The sequence below is a fragment of the Melanotaenia boesemani genome, chromosome 3, assembly GCF_017639745.1.
Source record: "Melanotaenia boesemani isolate fMelBoe1 chromosome 3, fMelBoe1.pri, whole genome shotgun sequence".
NCBI lineage: Eukaryota > Metazoa > Chordata > Actinopteri > Atheriniformes > Melanotaeniidae > Melanotaenia > Melanotaenia boesemani.
In genome coordinates, this window is record NC_055684.1 from 29,694,929 (window position 1) to 29,717,116 (window position 22,188).

General features: G+C 37.9%; 1 protein-coding gene and 1 long non-coding RNA gene across 2 annotated transcripts in view; one reads left to right on the forward strand and one right to left on the reverse strand.

The window, feature by feature from the left end:
- tex264a (testis expressed 264, ER-phagy receptor a) overlaps positions 1-22,188 on the reverse strand; it is a 92,997-nt gene that overhangs the window by 39,683 nt on the left and 31,126 nt on the right. The gene's annotated exons all lie outside the window — the stretch shown is intronic.
- Positions 10,199-12,500, forward strand: LOC121636551. The gene is made up of 3 exons (XR_006009746.1): positions 10,199-10,305; positions 10,591-10,704; positions 11,869-12,500. It is a non-coding gene; the product is annotated as an uncharacterized LOC121636551 (long non-coding RNA).

A 22,188-nucleotide genomic window follows, 5' to 3' on the forward strand; every position in this document is an offset into this window, starting at 1 on the left:
TTATAGGCAATTAGCAAGGGAGTGGTTCAGCAGGTGGTGACCACAGACCACTTCTCAGTTCCTGCTTTCTGGCTGATGTTTTGGTCACTTTTGAATGCTGGCGGTGCTTTCACTCTAGTGGTAGCATGAGACGGAGTCTACAACCCACACAAGTGGCTCAGGTAGTGCAGCTCATCCAGGATGGCACATTAATGCGAGCTGTGGCAAGAAGGTTTGCTGTGTCTGTCAACGTAGTGTCCAGCACATGGAGGTGCTACCAGGAGACAGGCCAGTACATCAGGAAACGTGGAGGAAGTGTTAGGAGGGCAACAACCCAGCAGCAGGACCGCTACCTCCGCCTTTGTGCAAGGAGGAACAGGAGGAGCCCTGCCAGAGCCCTGCAAAATGACCTCCAGCAGGCCACAAATGTGCATGTGTTTGCTCAAACGGTCAGAAACAGACTCTTTGAGGGTGGTATGAGGGCACGACGTCCACAGGTGGGGGTTGTGCTTACAGCCCAACACCGTGCAGGATGTTTGGCATTTGCCAGAGAACACCAAGATTGGCAACTTCGCCACTGGCGCCCTGTGCTCTTCACAGATGAAAGCAGGTTCACACTCAGCACATGTGACAGATGTGACAGAGTCTGGAGACGCCGGGGAGAACGTTCTGCTGCCTGCAACATCCTCCAGCATGACCGGTTTGGCAGTGGGTCAGTAATGGTGTGGGGTGGCATTTCTTTGGGGGGCCGCACAGCCATCGATGTGCTCGCCAGAGGTAGCCTGACTGCCATTAGGTACCGAGATGAGATCCTCAGACCCCTTGAGAGAACATATGCAGGTGCGATTGGCCCTGGGTTCCTCCTAATGTAAGACAATGCTAGACCTCACGTGGCTGGAGTGTCTCAGCACTTCCTGCAAGACGAAGGCATTGATGCTATGGACCGTTCCCCAGACCTAAATCCAATTGAGCACATCTGGGACATCATGTCTCGTTCCATCCACCAACCAGGAGTTGGCAGATGCTTTAGTCCAGGTCTGGGAGGAGATCCCTCAGGAGACCATCCGGCACCTCATCAGGAACATGCTCAATCGTTGTAGGAAGGTCATACAGGCATGGGGAGGCCACACACACTACTGAGCCTCATTGTGACTTGTTTTAAGGACATTACATCAAAGTTGGATCAGCCTGTAGTGTGTTTTTCCACTTTAATTTTGAATGTGACTCCAAATCCAGACCTCCATGGGTTAATAAATTTGATTTCCATTGATGATTTTTTGTGTGATTTTGTTGTCAGCATATTCAGCTATGTAAAGAACAAAGTGTTTAATAAGAATATTTCATTCATTCAGATCTAGGATGTGTTATTTTAGTGTTCCCTTTATTTTTTGAGCAGTGTATATATTTTCATTGCTACAGCCATTTTACATGGACATTCTGAACAAATACATCACATGAGAAACTAAGGAGCTAATGCTGAATCACCAGCTGGTATTATCTTAAAAAGTAAAACTTCAGTGAAAGCTTTACAGCTCATTTAAATGTCTACACCATTATTAGGGAACAATGCAACAACAGAGAAATAAACAAAAACACATACATTCCAGTTGCCCATGGGCAGAGAAACAGAAAATTAGCATATATGCAAATGAATCAGAGAAAGAAGAAAATGTAAATCTGTTCCCTTTTCTCCAGAAAGAGAAGCGGAACAATTTATCTTCATTTTCAGCCAAGTAAGGAGGGAAAAAAAAAAATCTACCCCAACAGAAGATATGGAGAACAATACGGTGCCAACGAGTCTCAGGGGCAGCACATCTATATGAGCGCATCCCTCAAAGCTAAGACAGCACTGGCAACAGGAGGAAGATGAATGAAGGAGGAGCAGATTATTCTGTTTTCAGCAGTGGCAGACTGATGCTGTTATGTCATGTCATTAATGTAAAGCAAACAAGGAGCATCCTGTCAAATGCAGTGTGAAGGGATATAACATACATGTCACACCTATTCAGACAGTGTGAAGAACAAATTCAGCTTCCTACTTAATATGTGAAGGCTCCAAGAAAACTATGATATGGCAACTCCAATTATGAGAGGTTCAAAAGCAAAGAAGCTAGTCCCCACACACTTACACAGAGTACTACATTTACATTCTTTCTATAGCTAATAGTATCAGTTTATCAGTTTCTGGCTCATAAAATGTACTAAAATATAAAGCAAACACGCATGATATAAAATAACAATAACAATATACACATTAGCCACAACACTATTAGTGTGTTCCAGTTCAAAGTTCGTTTCCCAAAGGATTTTTTTTATCAGAAATGATGGCATCTTGTTTATCCAAACCGAGAGCTCCTAAGTTGAAAGGGACCCCGAGATTCCAGATTGAAAGATGGCTGCACCTAGCGTCACCCCTAGTTCATTGCTGTCTTTAATGAATTTCTTTCTATGTTTTTAGTATCTACTAAGTTTCTAGTGTAAACAGCACCAATTGTTACGGGGAGGTTGTTCCTGAAATTATGCATCAACATGTGTGGTTTATTAATCATTATCTCCAAAATTGGCTGGTCTTCTTATAATGCACATTTTACATTTGGTTTTGTTATTTTCTAGCTTTAATAGGCATAATTGTAGATGCTCACAAATGGGCTATTTTGGAGGTGTCCAATTTTTCCAAGTTGGTGCAGTGGGAATGCCAGTTGCCTGGAAATGATGTCACCAACTCCCAGGCGCTTGGAATTACACAACTGAAATGGACCATATGACCACCTGGTTGTGAGCATCTCCTCATGCCACCAGACGAGCTCCGACCAGTCACCTGGGACTAAGGTCCATTTTGTAATGCTGTTGGTAATATCAGCCATTTCTGGGTTTTACTCTAACATAATGCAACTGCAGTTGTTTTGGTTACATTACAGCTCAGTTAAAGCTCCTACTCTAACATGCCAGAAAACCATCTATGACATAGCATAACGCAATTCCTGACCACACCATTAAAAATAAATAAAATATGTAAAATAAACTGATAAAGAAACAACTTGTAAAAAGCAGTTGCTCACATAAACTGAAATTCTAATTGTTAGCTTTTAAAGACCTAACAGAGATAAATGGGCCAATAGAGAAGCCCGGGCTTTATTGTGCTCGTATCATTGCATATAGACTATATTAGCAAATAGGCTCAACGAACTCTGACACAAGTTTGATGCCAGACAAATTATGACACAATTAGGCATATTGGTATTATATTAAAACAGATGCAAGAAATAGTGAAACTGTTCATTTATTCTTTAACCATAGCTATGTTATTTACCAGACTGACCTGGCCAACAATTACAATGCTCATCTTTATATTTTCTTTAATTTCTCTCTGCTATTGCAGCCCAGCTGACTGGTGTCCTGCTGCAAAGTGGACTCGCTCCTTCAAGCTTGAAGTTAAAAGGTGAGGTGCATGCAATAAATTAGACAAAAAAGAAATCATAAATATACACACTGAAGATCAGTGAGGAGGAAGATGCTTGGCGGTCTAGTGGTATACATAAAAATATGCACTCTTCAGCTCACGTGGTACTCTTCATTGCACTTGGTTGCATCCCATCACACTGCCATTTGGCTCAGCAAACCATTCAGTGCCATGAAAATGTTTATGGTATTTCACATCCTGCCCGGCTCTGCCTCATTCCTCTGAGCGACAGCTTACTGAATGGCATTAATAAATTGAGTTGCCCTGTTGGCTGTCTTCACTTCAGTTCAGAGGAACAAGCAAGAAGAGTCAAAAGGGTAGGTTTGTTTGATGCATTTCATCAGCTGTAAAATATAACTCCACTACTGCCTGGTGAATGCTTGAACGCCACATTAATTTAACTCCATTATGCTTCAGTAATAATTCACATAGTCATGTGTGTAAGATAGTGGTCCAGAATTAATTAGTTTTCGGGATTAGAGTATTTGGGCAGAATGTATCAGGTCCCAAGACACATGGTGAGTCTGGAGGTTTTACTCATTCATGTTTTATCAAATGTCTTCCATTCAATCATTTGTGTTCCTGAAAGGCTACTGCAGTTCAGACGTCTTTAAACTACTCCATTTGGATTCATTGCCACCTCACACATAGTATATGTTGCCAGTGTGTGTACAGGCAAGCTAATCCTATTTTATAGGTGATCAAATGTCAAAACATCATTTGTCTCTCAGGGGACTCACAGGGCTGTTTGACTGAGCTTCACTCTTTGGCACTGTTTCTGTTTAAAATTAACCTTTCCGCCCATTCCTAGTATCATTCCCAGCCCCTATGGACAGACAATATAATTAGAGTGGGTGTAGGAGAGGAAGACAGGCCAATACAGAGCTCACACAGTGGTATTGGTAACAGAAGATGAACGAGGTATAAAAGAAGTATGAACGAGGGAAGAGGGGAATTAGAGGTGGTGGCGATGGGAGATGTGTCACAGCCTGATGAACCATAACCTGTGGCATGTTAAATGTTAAAATATCACATCTACCTGAAAACTTTTCAGCTGAAAACATTTGATTGAATTCTGACTTATCTTGCTACAGTCAAATAACAGTTGATTTAAGAACTTAGTGATATTATATGGCAGATTTTACAGTAGACCAACATGAAAAATCTGCAACAAATGAAAAAAAATGAACATTTAGAGATCCACCTGTGGCTGTAGAGTAACATATCAAAGCTGTCGGGTGTCTGCTATGTCTCATTTTCTGAACCTATTTTGTAAAAAAAAAAAAAAAAAAAAAGAAAAAAAAAAAATCTTTAAAATGCCTCTAAAGCCCAAGGCCAATGATACTGCTGACCACAACATGCCTGAGCTTTGATAGTGAAACTAAAACCCTTAAAGGTGAAGGATAAGCCGCAGCTTTGATTATCTTGTCAGAAACGAAAGCTCTCTTTGTAAGTTGTGTTACATTGTAACAAATGGGGACTAGACTGAGAATCTACAATAGCTATTAAACAACATCAGATACTATTATTATCTCTTAATTATGTTATAATTATCTAAATACATATAATACTTTTATGCATGTGATTACTGTCAGTGCCTGTGGGGGTTAAAACTGTGCTTTCGAACATATTTAATTACTTCCTTTGTTTTGATGGCCTGCTTTTGCATCACGCATCCCTTGACAGTCTTCTTAAGCTGAGTTTGAAAAACCAAATATTTTTTCTCTGAACACACCATTTTAACATTGCATGCAGGGCTTCAGAGTGCAGACTGTTTGGTTACACATCCAACAAATTATCTGCAATTCTATTTTTTCTTTTTTCATATCTAAACTTCTGTCAGTGTGCTTTTTTCCTGCATACATATATAATATATGTAGACACTGCTGAATGTTTTATCTTGGTCCTAAATGCATTAGTCTGTTCGCCACCATGACAATAGCAAGGCAGGCCATTAAACCTGCACAAAAGAATGGGGTTTTTACAGGATTAAAAATACTAAAAGTTTATAAAGCCACTGTGTGATGTTATATTAAAAAGTTTTAAAGAGCAAATAAAGTTTCAGTAATATAATAGTTAAGCAACAATTATGGACTTGATTTAAAACATTTAACCTTGTTACAACTATCCCAGGTTTTTCTTCATGAAAGAAATGAGCTTTTTTTTTTTTTATATATATATTTTTTAATTTAACATGGATAATTATAAAGTTATCTTCCATCTCTGCATTATTTAACTTTTCTGTTACTCCCGGTCAGACTAGGGATGTCACAATTATTTGATTTTACAATTAATCGCAGTATTAAACACTATGACTAATTAATCGTAATGATCCCTTAATATTGTCACTTTCTATAAAACATTATGTATGAACCATATCAGCCATATCTTTTTTTTTTTTTATTTATTTTTTCTGTTTTTAGGTTAAAGAAAAATAAAATGACCAAAGTGTCATTGTGGAGGATGGCTCACCAGTCTGTAAAGTAGAACATGAAAAGTTGCAAAGAAAGGAGTAAATACATCCAATACTTTTCACCGCCTGCAGGATAACCATGTCATTTGCTATATTGTAATTATGTACAACTCAGGTTGGTCTTACAGCACATAGTGACGAGTTCACAAGCATTCATTGAACGTTACATGAGGAAAAAAATAATAATTTGGTTAAAAACTAGATAAATATTAGCTTCATTTAACCTAACATAATACTTAAATGAAATTTTATCGCATCAGTTGCTAATTCAAAATCATGTACAACTCATGCTAGTGTTACCAAGCAATGTGACATGTTTACTGAACATTACATTATACAGATGAGAAAAATAAAAAAAAATGTTTTTTGTGATGGATAGTTTCGCTGCTTAAACAGAATCAAACCTGTATGAGGTCCGTGGTTTTTAGTTGTCAATGTGCAATCGTCATAGTCCGTAGAAGAAACTGTATTTAATTCCAGATACATTCCAGATTCCAGAAAAAGTGTTTTTCCCCTTCCTGATTTCTTTTTTTTTTTTTTTTTTTTGCATGGTTGTCATACTTAAATGTCTGAGATTAAACAAATCTGAATTTTAGTCAAATCCAAACCTACATGGCCCTGTGTGAAATAATGTTGAACCTCCCTGTTAAAACATAACTGTGGTTTATTACACCTGAGTTCAGTTTCTCTAGCCACACCCAGGTCTGATTACTGCCACACCTGTTCTCAATGTAGCAATCACTTAAACATGACCTGCATGACAAAGTGAAGTAGACCAAAAGATCCTCAAAAGCTGGACATCATGCTGAGATCCAAAGAAATTCAGGAACAAATGAGAAAGAAAGTAATTGAGATCTATCAATCTGGAAAAGTTTCTAAAGCCGTTTCTAAAGCTTTGGAACTCCAGCAAACCACAGTGAGAGCCGTTATCTACAAATGGTGAAAACATGGAACAATGGTGAACCTTCCCAGGAGTGGCCAGCTGACCAAAATTACCCCAAGACCGCAGCGACAACTCATCCAAGAGGTCACACAACAACATCCAAAGAACTGCAGACCTCACTTGCCTCAGTTAAGGTCAGTGTTCATGACTCCACCATAACTAAGAGACTGGGCAAAAAAGGCCTGCATGGCAGAGTTCCAAGACGAAAACCACTGCTAAGCAAAAAGAACATTAAAGCTTGTCTCAATTTTGCCAGAAAACACCTTGATGATCCTCAAGACTTTTGGGGAAATACTCTGGACTGACAGGACAAAAGTTGAACTTTTTGGAAGGTGTGTGTGTCTCATTACATCTGGCGTTAAAGTAACACTGCATTTCAGAAAAAAACATGATACCAAAAAGAAAATATGGTAATAAAATATGCTGTGATAAATGGAATTATGAATTCTGCTGTCTGCCAAAAAATCCTGAAGGAGAATGTCCTGCCATCTGTAAGCGACCTCTCAAACTAACTTTGGTTCTGTAGCAGGACAATGATCCAAAACACACCAGCAAGTCCACAACTGAATGGCTGAAGAAAAACAAATCAGTCAGTCAAAGATGCTTCTGGCACAAACCTCTTGGGTGGGAGGGTCTTCTGAGAAGTCATTTCCCATTGGACAGTGATTTTTTTTATTGACAGTTCAGCGACCCAGAACTTACACAGCGTTGGCAAGCAGACTCTCCAAAGCCAGAGGCTACACCGAGACTTCTTCACTCATTAATGAAAATGTGAACGAAAGTGAGTGTTGACCATATTTTCTATCTGTATTTAGACGCTTTAAGTTTCAATATAGTTAAAGCTACATTTCATTATACAGTGCTCCCTCGTTTATTGGGGGGGGTTACGTTCTGACAAGACACAAAACACAGCGCATTGATGAAACCAAGCACAGTGGGCTGATTCCTACAGTAAAATTTGGACGTAGAATAGTTTAAATAGGATTTACATAAACTTAAATATGCAGTGCTGCATACAAAAAAAAAAAGAAAAAAAGAAAAATCCACAAAACAGCGAGACCACAGAAGATGAACCCCCATTTGGCGAGTTACCACTGTATACAGGTGAAACTAAAAAAAAAAAAAAATAGAATATCACGCAAAACTTATTTTATTTCAGTAATTCAACTTAAAAAGGAAAACTAATATATAGACTCTTTATATGAAAAGTGACATATTTCAAGCATTTAGTCATTATAATTTTGATGATATTGTCTTACAGCTTATGAAAACCCAAACATCATGATCTCAAATAATTAGAATGTTACATTAAATCAATTTTTTTTAAAAAAAGGATTCTGATTGCAGAAATGTTGACCATCTTCAGAGTACAGCCATGCATATGAACTTACTACCTCAATGTAGCGTAGCATGGATGTTATCGGCCTGCAGCACTGCTGGGGTGTCATGGAAGACCAGGATGCTTCAATAGCGGCCTCAAATCTTCTGCATTGCTTGGTCCCATGTGTCTCATTTTCTCTTGACAATGACCCACAGATTTTCTATGGGGGTTCAGGTCAGGAGAGTTTGCTGGCCAATCAAATAATCAAGTAGTCAGAAATCCCTTGGTCACTGAACCAGGTTTTGGTTCTTTTGGAAGTGGGCAGGTGCCAAGTCCTGCTAGAAAATAAAGTCATCATCTTCAAAAAGCTTTTCTGCTGAATGAAGCATGAAGTGCTCTAAAATATCCTGGTAGACGGCTGCGTTGACTCTGGACTTAAAGCACAGTGGACCAACACCAGTAGATGACATAGCTCCCCAAATCAACACAGACTGTGGAAACTTCACGCTGCACTTTAAGTGTCTTGGATTATTGTCTCTCCAGACTCTGGGACCTTGATTTCAAAATGAGATGCAACATTTGCCCCATCAGAAGCAAGTACTTTGGACCACTGCTCAACAGACCAGTTAATTTTTTCTTTAATCCAGGTAAGATGCTTCTGACTTCTTTTGTTCAGGAACGGCTTAAGAAGAGGAATACGACATTTGAAGCCCATGCCCAGGATCTGTCTGTGTGTGGTGGCTCTTGAAGCACTAACTCCAGCCTCGGTCCACTCCTTTTTGAGTGGCCTTTTCCTGACGGTCCTCTCCAGGCTGCGCTCATCCCTGCTGGCTGTGTACCCTTTTCTTCCACACTTTTCCCTTCCACTCAACTATTTATTGATGTGCTTTGATTCAGCACTTTGAAAGCATCCAACTTCTTTTGCAATTACCCTTTGAGGCTTTCCCTCCTTCTGGAGGGTGTCAATGATGGTTTTCTACACAACTGTCAGCTCAGCAACCTTCCCCCATGTTTGGGAATTCTACTGAAATAGACAGAGACCATTAAAATCCTCAGGCGTTGGTTGCAGGTGTTTTGGATTAATTAGTTGATTAGAGTGTGGCAATTAGAAGCTACAACATTGAACCTTTTCACACTATTCTAATTTTCTGAGATTTAGATTTTTGGGTTTTTGTATAAGCTGTAAACCATAATCACCAAAATCCTAACTATCTCAATTTGCATATAATGAGTCTATAAAATTTATCAGTTTACCTTGTTAAGTCGAATTATTGAAGAGAAAAAGTTTTGCACGATATTCAGATTTTTTGAGTTTCACCTTCATAGCTAATCTGATCAGATTAGCTGCTAATCTGATCAGATTAGCTGCTAATCTACAGAAAGTGTTTTGGGTTAATGGGTCAGTGGCTGTAGCTAAGAAGCTAACGCAAGCTACACCTGTAAAACCTTACCTGCCTTCCTAAAAACAAGGGTTAAAATGTGCATTGATTAAAAATCCCTCAAAGGGTATTTGGTTAAATTGTTACGGTTAAAAGATTAGTTAAGTCATCTACAAACAGCTACAAAATACAGTACATGTCAATAGAGTATATCACAATATGCGATTACAAAAGAATTTAAAGTGCAGTAATAGTAAAAAAAACATTTATTAAATAATAGAATTTTGACACAAAGAAATTGATTTGTTGAGCTGGTTTGTAGGGTCAATGTTGATATTTTTGTGATTGTGCATATTATATGTCTACAAAGACAATATTTATAGTGAAACACTGGACTGTAAACTGGACAGTGTCAAAGCTTGATGAGTTGATATGTTTAAAATAAGCCCATGCTATCATTTCTCCTTTTTTTTTCTTCTAACTGTATCTGCTGTCAACAGGTTCTGGACTCTGCTACCCCCTACATCTGCTTCATCTTAATGGCCTATCTTCACTCCTGATATTCAGATATATGTTCTAACAGCTGCGATTAACATTCATGTTAATTAGTCATGAGAATCAGTGGAGTCTCGCTGAGTTTTCACCCAAAGGAGCTAATTTGTCAATGTTAAACTTTCAAATTTCATTTTAGACTCATGCATCACCATGGGACCTGAGCAGGACCTGAAGAAACCTAGGAGGCAGACCCAGGTAAGACAGTTAATCATCTGTTTGTGACTGTTATCTAAATCAGCATCTGTGATCAGAGTAAAGCAGTTGGGAAAATAGATGTAACACTTTCACTCTGGTGTAATTTAATGGTCCAAAATCACCTGCTAGAGAGGTTGATGCATAAGACTCAATATTAGTTTATCACTACAATACAATTTTATATTCATGAGATAATGCAGATTAATTCATTCATATATGTAATTTTTTTTTCTTTATTGTGCAATCTTTGACAAATATATTCTTTTTTCTGGGGGTTTTCTTTAGGTGGACCTCCTGCTTTACACTTTGCTCCAAACATGAGTGAAAGTGGTACATAGAAGCATGCAGCAGAGGCACAATTCCACAACAATTTCCAAGACTTCCTGCAAAAGCTTGAAAGTAAATGTTAAAACACTTAAGCAGAGCTGAAAAATATTTTTGCAGAGGCTTGCACAAAAATTTGGAGAAGAACTAGTTGGTGAAAAACACACTTCCTAGACAGAGATGTCAGCGTGCCGTGGCAAAAGACTCTTATGCAATCATAAATAAATAAATATAAAGAAAATCGGGCTGTCAAATGATTAAAGTTTTTTAATCAGATTAATCACAGCTTACATATGAATTAATCATGAATAATCACCATTCGCGACTGTGCCTGAAATTTGTCTGTTTTTACAAGCCAATGCTTACAAATATTTAAGGTAACTGATCTTCCCTTGGATAAACATCCGATCTCCAAGGGTCAGTAAATGCAGCATGTAATGTACTTCAGTGTTGTTCTGCTTCATTTCTAACATGTTCTAGATCATAATGTTCTAGATCATAATGCGTCTACTTGCTTTTGAAGGCAAATATTGTTTTGCTATTAAAATGAGATTGAGATTGATTACAAAGCCTCTAATTAGATATTTTTTAATAGATCCAGATAGATAGATAGATAGATAGATAAAATGGAGCATAGCGTTAAAAGCACAGTGAAAAATTTCAGTGCACCTACATTTTGTAGAGGTGCACCTAACAGAAAACAGTGCCCCGGTGAAGCTAATGTGGAGCCCTGGCACGCATTTCCTACAGTATACTATTTGTTCCCTGTCTGATGCAGATCGGAGAAGAGTGAGATGCATAAACCATGATAGAAGCTGCTGCTCTGTGTGAATAACAGATCCATAGGCAGTCCAGGTATGAGAGCTGTCACTGCGATGCCTGCGGGACAGAGTCTCAGGCATGCTAATTTGGCATTTGGGTTCAAAAGTGAGTGTGACAGATGATAATGGAAGTTGACAGGGGACAGGCAGGACCCTTATTATTAGTATGATAAGTAGCTCTTCTTTTCAGAGGTCAATCTCTATTCAACAGCAGAGACAGTACAAACCATACGCACAATGCATGTCTAACTCTCGCTGTGATGGAATTATCCTCCAGTGCATTATCTCAAAAGAACGAAAAAAAGAATGGATTAAGAATCTTACTGCATGCTTCACAAAATATACGTTTTCAAGCAGTGTTTTTAAAAAGCAGACTTTTCATACATGGTTTCTTGTATATTCATTTTTTTCACTGCAGGCCCCCCACAGCCCTGCACTGGAATAAGCAGGTATAGAAAGCAGATGGATGGATGGTTTACTCAAAGATGGATACAAATGCAGATGTGACATGACAGACATGGTGATGCATACAGTGTATAAAATGCACAGTCAAAAGGGAGAAGTGACTCAGTTAAACAGAGGGAGGTGGGACTGGTCATAAAGTTTACAAAAAAGTTTGGATACTGGATGCCGTCTGCAGTTGAAAATATTCAGTGCATCATAAAACATAAAAAACAAGTAAGAAGACGCAGATCTCCTGAACAGATAGAATCCTATACAAAGAAAGAATGAGACAACATTCCTCTCCAATAGGTCCAACAGCTGATCTCTTCAGTTCCCACGTTTACATTGTTGTGTAAAGAAGATGCTACTATTAAAGTTAAATTCATTCCTTTACATTTAATAACAATTCAGTTAAAAGGTAAAATGGTAACATCAAGGATTAACAATTTCATTATGGTTCTCAATGTATCAGATAAAATGCATAATTTGATAATGTAGAATTTCTGTTGAAAACTGTTTTGAATTTGGGCTTACAATGAGGCAATGCTACATCACTGTGATGCTGATAGATGAGGTGTAATTAGTCAGACTAAAGCCAGATATATTGAAAAGGACAGTTTTTTGACCGTGTGATTAAGTAAAATATTTTGTTTCAAAATTAGGACTTTTGAACGATTAACTCATTTGATGAACTCATTTCAAACGTGTTTTAAGTTGTTGCTAGGCAGACTATAAGATGGTGGAACAGAAAACTTAAACAGAACAGAGTACCGTTATAGCTTTGTAGTGGTAAACAAAATACATTTTTGTGCAATAGGAAAATGTCTCACATTTAATAACTGGTACTTTTTTTAATGTTTTTTAATCTATTGTAAATAAAATATTTATGAGATTTGAAAATCCTTTAGAATCATTGCTCAAAAAGCATGTGGGGTTGTATTTGTCTGGCGATCAATCATTCAGATATTAAGATCCTAACAGTCACTGATTCATGCAAAATTTCAAAATTTTGATAGAAAAATAGATAAAAGCTACACGAATGGAATCTGGAGGTTTAATGACTACTCCATTTGTAAGATTCAAACTAAACAATATGAAGATGTTTCCTTCTGTTTTTACAACAGGACAGAAAATTTGCCCTTGACAAAACATATAAAAAATTGCAGTTTTACACTTAATCTGGCTCTATTATAATTATAGTAAAATGTTTTAACTAAAGGGGATCTTGCTGCCACTGCATTTGCATTCAAGATTTTCCTGGTGTTTTCTGAGAGCACAGTCAGCAACAAGGAGTAAATTGAGAGTTTAGGACTCTGTCACTAACTTAAATGGATCACAAGTCTGCTAGTAATCCCAGCCTTCCAACTTTCTACCACCTTTCCATTCTTTTTCAACCTATTGGCACATTATCCCAATCTGCAAAAGCTGCCGTAATGCAGATTGCATTAGCGACTGAGTGATCAAATTAGACGCCAGCACGCTCGCCCGCCTCTGCAATCACTAGCACTTTCCAATGGAGACAACTGCACGCTTACAATCAATTTGCCGCCTTAATCTAATAGAGCAGCTCACACGCAGTACTGTGGCCCGTTTCATTTCTTGCACACTTGGTGACATGGAAAACATGATTTCTACAGTTAAACAATGACATGCATGCATACCCACAGGCACACACGCCCACACAGACTGACATGAATTCATGCAAGCGTATGAATAAACCCTTTTTCCATCCTTCTCAACCACACGTCCTCATGGACATGCATGCTTCACTACATCCACAAATAAACATATCTGAATCCTGTCTTTCTCAAGAACTCACTGCCTTCTTGTTAGGAGTTGTTAGGATGTGGAGCAGAGAGCCGGCAGGAGATGATGTTGACACTGTTCCTTAATCACTACTATTCATCTCCCAAGCATGCGTTTGTTGTTTCACAAACAGATATGGTGCAAGAAGAGCTCAGTGGTAGCACAAGCAGTAAATGAAACACTTTCCTGCTCACTGTCTAATGGAAAAAAAAATGGGTTGACTGAATTAAACAGACATCATTTAAATGAGCTGCAGTTAATACTTTTACACAAAATCTTTTTGTTTTGGAAATTACAACGAAAGCAGTCAATAAATGCCTGAAATTAATATGAATTATTATAAACACAGTGCAACTTGATGATTTGTTTGAACCACAATAAATTAATCATCAAGACTGCTTTCATATTCTAACCAATTTTCACATCTTGATTCCAAATAAAATGGGAGAGTATGATTAAATTTTTTCTTCTCTTTCACACACAAAATATGGTCTTTCCCAAAGCAATTAAAAAATCATAGTTGACTATAGTTAATGAGTAAACAAACTTAGAAGAAACTTAATTTGTCTTTTCATCTGTTTACCAGGCTCAAACCAATAAATGCATTAATGTATTTTTAAGATTTGTGCATGAAAACAATAACCTCCACTTTTAACAAGTCAGTAAAAATCTTTATGGCTTCTGACTTTGATCATTAATCAGAGTAAATGTTCAACCACGTGGATCTACAACATTCCTCCCACTGGGAGAGAATGAATAGAATCAATATTTGCTCCCATGAAGCATTTATCCAGGCTCCACAGTACAAACCACTGATGTCTCATCTCTTTTAATGAGGATGGCTCACCAGGCATCTTCAACACGCAGATTGTTTCCACAGCAATCTCAGGCTGCTGTTGGTTAGAATGTACCATTCAGTGCTGTAAGTATGCCAGCCACTAAGATACGCAAGCAGGTTCACAGTACACACACACACACAGTTAGCAAACATGAAGCAAAATTGGATAATTAGAGCTTTATCCTGCATGTCATACAAGGCAAATGCAGATTTATTGTTCCTTTGTCATTTGCAGAAATTATTTTAACATGCACTGCTATTTTTACATTTTGAAAAATACTAAATAGCCCCTAGTTACAACTGTTACAATAGTTAGAACATGCACTGCCCAACATTCAACAACACAGGCGTGAACTAGCTGAGTTTTAGAGCTTAGTTTTAGAGTTGTAGAGCCTATGCTTTAACACCAGGAAGTAAACAAAGTGCACATTCTGGCTCCTGATCGGTAATTCTACCTGCAATTTTTGCTGTAGACAGAGTTTCTCTGCAGGCAAACATGGAAATGAACAAGTAGCTACAATCAGCCTTGTTTTTCCATTGTTGCAGAAAATGAAATAGCTTTCAACAACTGGCTGGTGATCTGGACACGTCTCTTGAAGATTAAAACCAAAGTATGGCTTTCGACCCATGTGTGTGTGATTTCCCTGTGGGTGCTCCAGCTGCTCTAAAGTACAAACACATTAAACTTGGGTGAAGTGGAAATGTGTCTGTGGGTGTGAATGTAAGTGTAAATGTGTGCTGTTTACATATGTGTTGACTGTGAGATTGAGTAGTGCCCTGGATAGGATGACTCTCACCTACGTCAGCACCTCAGCACGATTCATTCACTCGCGACAGCTGACGTCACATACATGGATATTACTGAAATTATTTGTGAAGTATTAATATATGTACATATCACAGCTTGCAAGAACCAATAACCGAGTGCTTGATATATTTGTGTATTTGTCTTTATTCGTTTGATCTGCAAGCTAATGATTGTTAAATCATTTCATGTGCTTTCCAATACAAACTGACATGTGTTAGACAAGACAGTACAATAGCCGATCACTGGGTCAGCGTATGGTTAAAAACAAAAGACAAAAAAACATGGCTTTCAGTTCAGTTCTTATTACCAGAGGAGACCAACTGTCCACATAATAACAAGTGGTGAATAAAATAAGCATAAATTCTTTTTTGCCAATTATGTGCAAACACATTCATGCAAGTGCAAAGAGAGAAAAATAGATGAAGTCATACACAAGCAAACCTCATGTAGACCATGTTGACCAAAGTTGCTGTATTAGAGAAGTTGCATGTAAGCCCCTATAGCTGGCTTCTAAAAGAAGCCCCACACTGACATAAACAAAATTAAGATGACTTATCTATTCTTTAGGGGGTTATGTAACAGGGCCAAAAATAATATTTCTCCATTTACCAATTATAGCTGACAAATTAAAACTTTTATCACTTATTTTATAGCTATTAACCCACTGAGCCCTGTGCCTATTTTTTTGGCCTTTGCTAAAAAAAAAAAAACTATGTACCCGTAATTAAAATATTATAACTATGCAACCATAACATCTATTGGAAGACTTTTGTAGTCATGGTATAGGGAGGACTTGTGAGATTTGTTAAGATGTGTTCATATAAGTATATGGGTTACTGATGAAAAATAAATTAGGATGGCACATATAGCAAATAGAGATTTCAGGCTTGCCTTAAAAAAAATCTAAAAACTTTCAGGATGTAAATGAGAATCTTTTGGGAATGACAATACAACTGTATCTCTACTCTCCATCAAATCATAGTACAGTGTGTAACCATTATCTCTGCAAAGGCCAACTCTGATGAAGAGAAGCAGAACAAAATTTGGGAAGTTTTAGTACAAACAGTTCAGGTCTCCAAATGGACATTTATGCACATTTTGGTACAATGAATTCACATGCATTCTCAATTGGGGGACTTCATGTTTCAAAAGGTTAACACATGAAATTACTTAAACTTTTTCTAATTTTGTTTGGCTATATCCCTTGGTATTGTTTATTTATTTTTTTGGTAAATTATATGATGAAGCAAGATGGCTTCATCATTTCACCAATGAAGCCATCAGGGAAATACAGGACAATTACTTTCATATTAGACAACACCAAATGCAATGCAAGAGCTTACATCCTTGAAGCTTTCTATTCTCCTATAAACAGCCAGACCTGCAGGTGGCCACTGATGTTGGCACTGAGGAAGCACCCAGCGTGATGAGAAAGGATTGAAGCTGAAGTCTTTTCAGGGAAGATTCTGTGTTTTATCTTGAACCTTTCTGTCATCTGATGTTGCTCATCTAAAAACAGAAGTGCCTGTTTTTGTTCTTTTAAGAGTTTAACTAGGAAAAACAGAAACAACAGTTCTTGTCCTGGTATTACAAGTAAAACCTACAGTCCTCTCATCAAACCCAAATGGTCTGTTCACTAAATCAATTCATTTAAACCTGCTACCATGGCTTCCACTCTTGCATCTACAATATCAGCTACAACAATAAAACCACCAAATGTCCCAGTTTTGAGTAGGTCCACTATGTTTTGCCAAAAAGGCTCTGATCTGCTGCCGGACCTCGTTGGGTGTCCTGTTAAATCCAGCATTGGGACACTGACAGCAGATCTTTGCCCCCCAGTCAGGTGCGAGTTGTTCCATCACATCTTGCAAGTGTTTGGTCAGATTAACTGGCCTTCTTTTTTGCTAACTTTGTTTAAATTGATTAGGCTTTGATAGATTGCTTTGGTCATTATTGATGACCAATAACCTCACACCACATTTTCCCAGCTTGGTAAATCAGAGTATGTTGTTATCACAATAAAACTCTGTGTCTGGTCATGTGCAATGCCACATGCAGTTGTCCAACTGAGCTAAAAGGGGGGAAAAAAGGGATTATTAAAAATGTTGTTGCTACTACTTTTGTTAGCCATTTTCTTGCCTCTTGTGAATCTTTGTGGTGAGTCTCTAGCAGTGTCAGGTTTCATTCATGACTTTTGAGCCAATCAAAACCTGCTGTTCTCTTGCTGTGGCATTTACCTGCCGTGATATTTGCACTACAGAATATTAAGCTGCCGGCTGGCTTTGGGTATGAAATGTTTCTCCAGATGCCCAATTTTGGCATAGTTATTAAAAAAATGGCCAATCAAACAAAACAGACTACATAAAAAGTATGACTTTTTAAGTCCAGTAGTAAATTTCTCTAAAGTTGGTTGGAAAAGTTTCACTGGATCAACACGTATCAGCAGAATGACATCTTTTATTACTTATCAGCAGTTCCTGACAGAAACAGATAAGTTTAAATTAAATTTAATCGTTATCTCATTTCAAGTCTCACCTGCTGGATAGGCTGCCTTGAGTTTTCATTATGATCACATTAAAAATAAAAAACAGGCTCAGAAATCCCACTATACTCTGGCAGGTACTGGCAAATAATTACACAGCCCCCACTCACAAATACGTTTTACTCATTTAATATTTCATGGTTAAAAGAAAGAACAGTCATCTCAGCCATACAATATTAACCCTTGCTGTAAAACACAGCATGATAATGTGAGCAAACATAGCAAAGTTTTTAAAAGTTCAATATAACTAACTTAATTGTATTCTTTAAACTGCAATAAACCTGCATTTCTGACAAGTTTAAAGTAGGTACAAATTTAACCATCCTGACATCCATAACAGTGAGGATGCTCTGCAGATAGAATCAAATAATGCTCTACTTTTTAACAGATTAAATCAAAAACATTAAAAAAAGTAACTATTTGGTCAAACAACAGTTTCATATATATTTCATTCCTTATTTGTCTTGCCATATACTTTTGAACACATACATGTTTTCTAAAAACAAATTTTCATGTTGACGATCTTATTTCATAACATCTTACTTGCACAAAAAATGAAGCCCTGTTTTTCATTTCAGACAAGTGAGTTTGGTAAGTGGGCCGATATGTCACGATCTGGTATTCCAATACAAACAAAATGATCAAATGATGCAATCTATTGACTTAGAGCAGCAACTTAAGTTAATATCCACTTCAACAGACAATATGTTTCATAAGAAAATACAAAACTGAGGCGTGAGGTCTGTAAGAAAATACGCTTTTAAGATACAGGATGAAAGACGCAACCAAACTAAATGTGAGACACAGCCTTTCTGGAGCATTATCCAAAGAGATGACTAAAAGCTGTTACATACTTGTTCCTGCAAGAAGCAAGAACTTTTTTTTGTTATTGAGGGCACATAACAAAATTACGTCATTTTGTTCTCACAGATCTTGTGGCTTGTTTTCGACGCATCAGCTGAGCAGATCTTTCTTCTTGTGGGGCTCAGAAGTATTGTGTGTTTGGTTGGACTTCTGAGGTGGGCGTAGTTAACGCATAAACCAGTGAAGCAGAATGTTGTCAATTCTGCATTTCCGATGAGGCGAGGCTAAACCGTTAACTATAATAAACAGCTGATGGAAGTGGTGAGAAAGTACAAAAATGATGTACACATGCGGTAAATAAAGGCAGATGCTCATGCGTGCTCAGCCCGCCCTGTCACATACGAAGTTTCTTGTGTATGAAATCACTCGACCAAAAAACATAGAACATAAAAACAGAGATGTAACCAGCAAACTGGCTTGTTTTGAAGTATGAATTGACCGGACCAAAACAAACTTTTTTCTTTTTTATGCGGCCTCGAGAACCAGAACAAACTTCTCACAGAGAGGTTTTAAACTTATATTTTGACTTGATCAAATTTTCAATCAAGACAACAATGTAGGAATCGTCTGACTCGTGCTTCTGTTTATAATGCCATGTTTATCAGATGCCAACATACTTTATTTGTCCCAATGAGGAAATTGTTTTTCTGAATTTAATCAATCCTAGTTGGACTAGGAACAATGGGCTTACATTTTACAATTCAACCTAAGACAGTATAATGCTCATGTTTTACACACTGTGGAGCTGAAGGAAGTTATTTCATATAAATATGCAACTCTGATTTAACACCTTTTTATGATGATGAGGTTTAACTATAGCTGTTATTATATTTGGTGTCCATGGTTTAATTTTGTGGCTTTGCTGTTTTTTGTTTTTTTTCTCAACTATGCACAAGTGTGCTGCCAGAACAGTGTAGGCCGAAAAGGGTATGGGAATCCCTCAACTATTAATATGCAATTTGTAACTCATGAAATGTATTTTAAATTCAAAGTGATTCACATCATTTTTCTTCCAAGTCTAAATTGTAAAATAACCTATTAAGCACATAAGACTTGGCTAAAATAGAGGACATAAGAAATATGGTGTCAGTGCTGAATAAGGTCCATCTACACAGCATCCAGCCTAGTGATACAACAATATAATCCCTATTTCAACAAAAATACAGCACGACCCGTCTCCCCAAATAACATTATTTCCTTCCTCCACTGTTGGTACAGAAATGCCCAAAGGCCAGTGCGGATCTGTGGGGGTACTTTACATGAGTCCAGGATCTGCATTCAGTGTGCATTTCATTCAAACACAATCTCACAAACCAAATGAGAGACCTCTAAAAACAAAGCAACAACTATAAGATCAAGAGACAACAAACAAAAAGAAAAAAAGAAAAAGCTAATCTTATAATTCAATTTAGGCAATATCAGCAGCTGATCTCTTTTGACACCTCTGCTCCAGCTCTTCTCCCGTGTCAAGAGCCAGAGGGTTGAGGATTAGCTGCTGTATGTTCCACCCTTTGGGGTCCTTCTCAGCAATATGACACCTGTTTAATATTTGCTCACTCACAGTGGCAACAAAGTGTAGCCTTTTCACAGTGGGACAGCTACTGAGAGACAATGGCTAACTGATGGAGAAGACTGTATAATGTAATCCATTAGACCAGTGATCCCCAACCCTGGTCCTCAAGGCCCACTAGCCTGCAGGTATTAGATTTTTGCCTGTTGCAACACACCTAATTCAGATTAAATGGATCTCTGATCATTTCTGGTCAAAGATCAGGTGTGTTCATGTGTGTTGATGCAGGGATACATGGAAAGTCTGCAGGACAGTGGGTCTTGAGGACCGGAGTTGGGGATCCCTGCATTAGAAAACAGTCTTCTGACCAACAGAAGAGTTCAGGGTTTCAAGAAGATTACAATTTGAATTTCACTCATGAGAAAATACAAAGTCTGGCCAGGTAAAAAGGACTTTGGAAGAAAATAAAATACAGTGAAACTTACTCTCTACTTCATTCTCTCTGTATTAATGAATCTATGTGTGCTGGGTTGGTTATACAGAGATGGACTGACGGTATCCACCATCTTCAGCCCAATTTCAACCAAAGTTTCACTCCTGGTTCAGAGTTGGTGTTAGGGCCAGGTCCACATCAGCTCTAGAAAGAACTATTCTGACCAACTTTCACAGCCAGAGAGCAAAGTGATTATGACAATTTAAACATCTCTTCCAGTGCATGATTGAACTTTCATCGAGTGTTTGAACTTCTGTAGAGGATCACAGTGCAGGGAAAGGATTACTCTTCAGAAAATACAAGCAGGACAAAGTGTTTTTTTCTTGTTTTCCCGAAAACGCATATTTTATCAATAATCTAGTTTATAAATGCTGGTTCACACAACAGTTGGCTGTGAATGGAGGTGTAACTGGTAACATGAAACATTAGGAGAATGACAAACACTGATCTCAGGTTCTTCCACTGCTGCTACTTCACAAGCAGACGACATGCTGCACATGCTGTGTGTTTTTTATATAAGCTTGTCAGAACCTTTTAGTCAGTCTGCCTGGTCATCATAACCCCACCCCAAGTTCCTGGCACAAAGGCACTGGTGCTAAACAAGCTTTGGAACTATTTTGTTGGAAAGCATTTTTGATGTCTTTGAGTGAACTTAGTATAACATCTCTTATCCTTTAATGGGAATCTTCCATGAAAGGAAAATTATCATTAATACTGTACATATGCAAAGTCCTTTAACTATCTAAGCCTTCTAGGCTCCAAGTTATGACTAGTACTTCTTAAATAAATCCCAACAGTATTTTTATATTTATTTAAACACCAAAACAAGGTTGGAGTTAGGAGCAAAATGTTAATAATTTTAGAAATTAAATTTAATAATCCCTAATCAACCATTTTAAAGCTACCTGAATGGTATCGGCAGGTCCAAACAGCCCCAAAGCATATAACTCAAACAGGGATCTTTCATTCACTTATTCAGTAAATAGTGGCAACTCCTTGTAGCTATATAAAAAAATAAAAGCACTGCCTCTAGCACTACAAGACAGCACCTGGGTCCAACTGGACTCACAGCAGTCTGACTACCCCTCAATTATGATGTCCCATCCTGTTTGAATTCTTGCTTGTGTTGTTCTTACTCTCAGATGTAAGTCGCTTTGGATGAAAGCGTTTGCTAAATGACCGTAGAATAGAATAGAATAGTGGGCTGCCATATTTCAATGCCTTGATAGTGGTTGGGGAGTTGCGGGCCTTGCTCAGAGGCCCACAGTGAGCAAGGCCTTTAACCATGAAACCAAAAAAGACTTGAGAAAACTGTGACGTGAAACGACAGGTTTCACGGAGACGAACATGATTTATGTTCCTTTTAATATTTTCCTGCTACAGATAACATAATATAATGTGGAATGTTATTCCGATGAGCAAACAGTTTTATG